Source organism: Littorina saxatilis, linkage group LG12 (genome assembly GCF_037325665.1).
Source record: "Littorina saxatilis isolate snail1 linkage group LG12, US_GU_Lsax_2.0, whole genome shotgun sequence".
NCBI classification, from domain to species: Eukaryota; Metazoa; Mollusca; class Gastropoda; order Littorinimorpha; family Littorinidae; genus Littorina; species Littorina saxatilis.
The window spans coordinates 4714907-4720808 of NC_090256.1; positions in this window are offsets into that span (position 1 = coordinate 4714907).

The window sequence follows — 5902 nt, forward strand, 5'->3', positions numbered from 1 at the left end:
GTCACGAGTAATTACATTTTGGCGGAAGATGCGAACTGACAAACTGCATAGAGTTTCGTTTGGCCGGCCACACTAAAGGTGTATGAAGTCATCTGTGAGATAGTTGTGTAACGCTTTTGACTGTTGATATCGTAATCTGCGACAAAAAGAAAAATCCTTGCTTCAGCAATCCTGTGACCTGCACTCAATGCCCGAGTGACCCCAATCAAGAAGTTTGAAGTAATTCAGATATTGCCTTTCAAATTCAATAGTTTTAGGTTTTAAGTAAACAAGGTTAAACTGCTTTGGTAACCTTTGCATCACACGTGCTATTAGAAACATCCATCTATACATGCAGTGCTTGCACATTGCTTCAAAGTATTGACGCAGACACGATGTCTGCTGCCTTCCAAAGCAAATTATTTCCATGTTGGGAAGAAGCAAGGGCAAAAGGTAAGGAGAGAAAGAGAAAGAGAAAGAGAGAGAGAGGGAGAGAGAGAGAGAGAGAGAGAGAGAGAGACAGAGAGAGAAATAGTGACATTGAGAGAGAGAGAGAGAGAGAGAGAGAGAGAGATAGACAGACAGAGACAGAGAGAGAGAGAGATGGTGGGAGGGAAGGTTGGGGGGGGGGGGGTTCCGACGAGTTGGAAAGGTAAAATCGGAATTGTTTGTTAATAACGATTTCAATCGTCGATTTTTTTCCCTCGCACATTGAGGTTAGGGATGGGGAGAGAAGCGTAGAGTGCGTGTGTGCATCCTATTTGCACAGAACAAACTTTTTCCAGAGTCTTGGAAAACTGCCCGGAAATTAAATCCCAACAAATCAGGGAATTAACCCAGGGCGAGATTTGATTGTTGGCAACTAATTTAGGAACGATCTTTGTTGTTGTTTTACTTGGTGTGCAGTGTCATTCTTTCAGAAGATTTCCGCGCTTTGTGGCAAGTCCTTCCCGAATGTCCATTCTCCTTTTGGGGAAAGCTCATTTTCCTTTTAGCCTCCCTTGGGGAAGGCTGTGCTCCCGTTGGGAAAATGAAGTCATTGCTGTATTGTGACAGAAAAATATCGGTCACGCGCATATTAATGTGCAGGTGTTTCTTATGTTTACAGTTCAGTGTTGATGACTTAACGGCTTTTAAGAGAGACATTAGTGTTTTGTTTTCCTCTTTAGCAATTTATGAATTTTGATAATTTCACTTCTGTTTCTCATACTGCGGGTCATGATAGCTGATTAAGGCGCAGTTTGAGAACAGAAATCTGAAAATCAAACTACGGAGGATAAGAAAGTCTTTTTTCCCCGTAGACAAAAGTAGTTTCTCTAAAAGAAGAAAGCGAAGGAACCTGTCTAACAGATATAGTCGAAAACACCTTAAGTCTTCTGTGTATGTCTCTTATTATTTGAGTAACAAGTGCACCAATGCAGCTTCCAGGCACTTTCCTGCTCAATACATAAAGTCCTTTACCCAACCTTATTCAGATACCTCAGTTACACAACCAATAACATTGTTCAACTCATACTTGTCGAAAGCAACGGAAATAGCTTTCTCTTTGATCTGTGTCTTACATGCTCAATTCTCTACCCTTCTACATTCACAAACCTCACTTACAAAACAAATAAAATATGTCAACTAATACTTGAAATAATCGAAATAATCGGAAATATCTTTAGATACCTTTGCTCCATGAATCTTTGCCTCACATGCTCAATGTTTCAAACAAGAGACTTTTCGCGGATTAGGGGTGTGTTTCTTTCCCACTCTTGTCTGTATCCCTAGTTCTGTACCCTACCTCATTCTGTAAGATCACTCATTAATCAAGCACAATTGTTTCAAACAAGAGAATTACGCAGGCTCAGCTATTAATCTCTTTCTCGCACTTTTACAGAGTCCATATCCCTCCCTCATTCAGCAGAACTAATAGTTACAATACAATTAAAATGTTCAACTGATACAAGTCGAAAACAAAGAAAACGTCCTTGGATATCTTTGCTCAACAACTCTTTGTCTCGCTCTTGTTTCAAACCAGATAACTGAAAGCGGACTAAGCGATCTCTCTCTTTCTTGTTCCATATCCAAGGCGAGACAAGGTGAGAGCTATTTCAGAAACCCCAAGGGTTAGATAAAAAGGCAAATAAATCACAGCAATTAAATATATATACGTTTGATAATGAGACACACCATTTCATATAAGTCACGAATGAGCACACAGTCATGTAACCTACCTCACTCATTCAGTAATTCAGTAAACTCAGTTACATGGGGAAAGCAAGCATTCGCTGCTGTGGAAAACCTGGTGTGGGAAATGGATTAGTTACAAAACAAATAACATTGGTCAAAACAGATACCGGTTTAAAGCCAATAAACTGTCTTTTGAATACCTTTTACTCTACGTGTATTCCTCACTCTTGTCTCAAAAAAACTTCCAGTCACTTGCCCCCTAGCTCTATATCCAGAGTCCTGTACCCTACTCCATTCAGTAAACTGAGTTACATCAGGCAAGCAAGCGTTCGCTTCTGTGGAAAACCCGGCACGTGAAATGGATCCGACAAAGGGAGAAGGGCGTAATGCAAATTATCCCCCGAGACGGGAGGGGCTATGTAACTCTTCCAGACAACGTCCCCCTTTTTTCAGGAAATCGCCCTTTTCAAATAAAACTGTCACTGGCAACACTTGAGCGCGCGCTGCATTTTATTGCCAGAAAAATCGTTCTGATTCATTGTAAACATGCCCATTGTTCGCCGCAGCTCAGTCGAAGACCCACAAAAGACCCACAAAGCAAGGAGAAATTGGATCCGCTAGCTAACTGCGCGGGTTATTTCCCATTTCTCGCTATTGCCATGGCTTATTATTTCTGTACGTGTACTATAGAGATTGTTTCTCTACCTTTTTCTTTTTCGCCTTTTTTTTCCTTTTATTTCTTCACCACAATCCCCCCCCCCCCCCCCCCCCCCCAAAAAAATTAAAATAAAACGAAAAGTCCCCCCTCCCAAAGCCATCACCATCCAACCTGCCCCTACCCCCATCCACTCCAAGCCGCCACACTTTCCTCCCTTTTCTCTTTTCACTTTTGTTTTTGCTTCACTTTTCTTCCCTCGTGTGTGCATACCTTACAGCTTTCCATCACACATCCACTGGTGCAGGATCTGGGAGGCATGGTACGCCAATGAAATTATTGTTTCAGGGCTCACCACAGACACTCCACCTCTTGGGACCCCCAAATTAAATGTTTTTGGCGTCCTTGGACCTCTAAGTGGTACTTTAGAGGGTCCAAACCAGGTTCATGTTATTGCTTTCGAAAGGTTCAATCTTCGTTGACACCTCATTTGTGGGCGCTCGTTTCAACGTAAATCCGAATTTTAGAAATTCTTAAAAATATGATGGTCATATCGGCTAGATTGACTCCGTATATTTGCGTCGGTAAAGATCTGACAGAATTTTGTTCTGAAAAGAGTGCCGACGGTACACATGATGATAATGGATGTGCAGCACGTACGTCCAAGCACCCGCGCTTTTCAGGTTTAGTGTGTCACGGGGCTCCCTCCATGAATTTCTAGTATTGTTTCGGCTGTTGGTGCGTATAGAATGCAGGGACTTACAGTTTGGGGAGCTGTGAATTGTGTGAGGTTTTTTTCTTTCTTTTTTTTCTTTTTTTTTTTTTCTTCTCGCTTTTTTCTATTTATCATTCATCCTTCTTTTAACCTGTAAGCAGAGGGAGAGAGAGAGAGAGAGAGAGAGAGAGAGAGAGAGTGACAGAGAGAGAGAGAGTGACAGAGAGAGAGAGAGACAGAGAGACAGAGAGAGAAGAAAGGACGGACGGACGGACGGACAGACAGACAAACAGCCAGACAGCCAGACAGACAGACAGACAGACAAGCAGACAGACAGGCAGGCAGGCAGACACACAGACAGACAGACAGACAGGCAGCCAGACATACAGACAGACAGAGAGAAAAAATATACACAGAGAGACAGATATAGATTGATTGACTTATTGCCTGACTGATTGGTGTTCCATACATAGGATAGAGGTTTTAGGCACGAAACTAAACTCAGAGGCAAAAGAAACGCAAATGCTGCAGTGAAGATGGGTTACCCATGAATTTTAATGTCGAATTAATTATTTCGGGTTAACAATAACAAGGAAACGAATTGACCGATACAAAAACCATACGGAAAAGTGTATTGGGATGAGAGCATGACGTGCCATGTTACACTGAACACTGTTTGAAGACTGTTGAAGTCAATAGCGTGTTGCTCCTCCCTGGGCGTTGATGACTGGCGCATCCCCGGTACATGGAGAGGACGAGGTGATTAATTTGCTGCTGAGGGACCTGAGCCCACACCTGGGTCACGGCAGCACGCAGTTCTGCTGCTGTGCGGGTCTCCGGGCAAGGGCATTAATCCTTCTTTGCATGATGTCCCAAAAGTGTTCGATTGGGTTGAGATCCGGAGATCGAGCAGGATGAGGCAGAATGTTCACGCTGTTGTGACGCAACCTGTCCTGGGTAGCACGTGCAGTATGGGGACGGGCATTGTCTTGCTGGAACAGGCAGTTCCGGTACCTCTGGACAAATGGAACCACATAGGGACGCAGGACTTGATTGATGTAGCGGTCTGCATTGACACCATTCCCACGACCTTGGCCGACGTTCTGAAAGACGACAGGTCCCACTCGCTAATTGACACCAATGGCGCCCCATATCATGACGCTGGCACCTCCCCATCGATCATGCTGCAGAATGTTATTGTTAGCACACCGCTGTCCAGGTCTTCGCCAGATCCGGACACGCCCATCGCCAGGTTCCAGGCAAAAGCGCTTCTCGTCCGAAAAAAGAACCCTCCGCCAGTCCCGATGGCGCCAGTGGGCATGCTGCTGGGCCCAGGCTAGACGATCCAGGCGATGCTGAGCTGTCAAGACAGGATGTCGAGCAGGACGCCGATTTACCAGGTTCTGCCCACCAAGGCGTCGGCGTAGAGTTCTGGCACTGACGGGTTGTCCATGCACCCCAAATGTGTTACGGGCTGTGTTGGCGGCAGTTTCGAATGCATCTCGCTGGTGTTGATGGACAAGATAGCGATCTTGTCGGGCTGTTGTTACCCGGGGTCTGCCACGTCCTGGTAAGTCGCAGGTACTGTTAGTGGCATGAAAACGTTGCTGCAGGCGATAAACCGTGGTGACATTTACTCCAAATGTCCTAGCAACTTGCTGAACTGATTGTCTGGCATCAAGTCTCCCGATCGCCTGTTGGCGCTGATCTGGTGATAGTCTCGGCATCGCGCCTGTGTCGCAGAAATGAATGTTGTAACAGTTTTGTAAGTACGGTACAGCTTGCCTGAACACTCTGAACACGAAAAGCTGCTTTTCCACATTGTGCATGTGCTGAAAGTGGTCCCCATGACGGTTTGGGATCCCCGTCAACAAGACCTCACGTGTGACCCAGATAACGGCAAACACGGTTCTGACAAGATAAGACCGCTAAAACAACACGTGCAGAACATGCTAGTATCATTATTTTCTTTTTATTTCAAGTCCATGCAGGTTTAATTAACGCATCCTTTATTTGCGTTTCTTTTGCCTCCGAGTTTAGTTTTACAACCTGTTCTTACTTCACACAAAATACTTACACAAATAATATAAAACTTAAGTTCTACAGTAAATACAAGCAACAAAACAGCCAGACCAACAAACAAAGAAGCAAACAAACAAACAAACAAACAAAAACACGCAATTATAATACAAAATATGAATGCAAAATGATGCACATAAACAACAGCCACAGACAGATACAGAGAACAGAAACAACAGCCACAGGCAGATACAGAAACAACAGCCACAGGCAGATACAGAAACAACAGCCACAGGCAGATACAGAAACAACAGCCACAGGCAGATACAGAAACAACAGCCACAGGCAGATACAGAAAC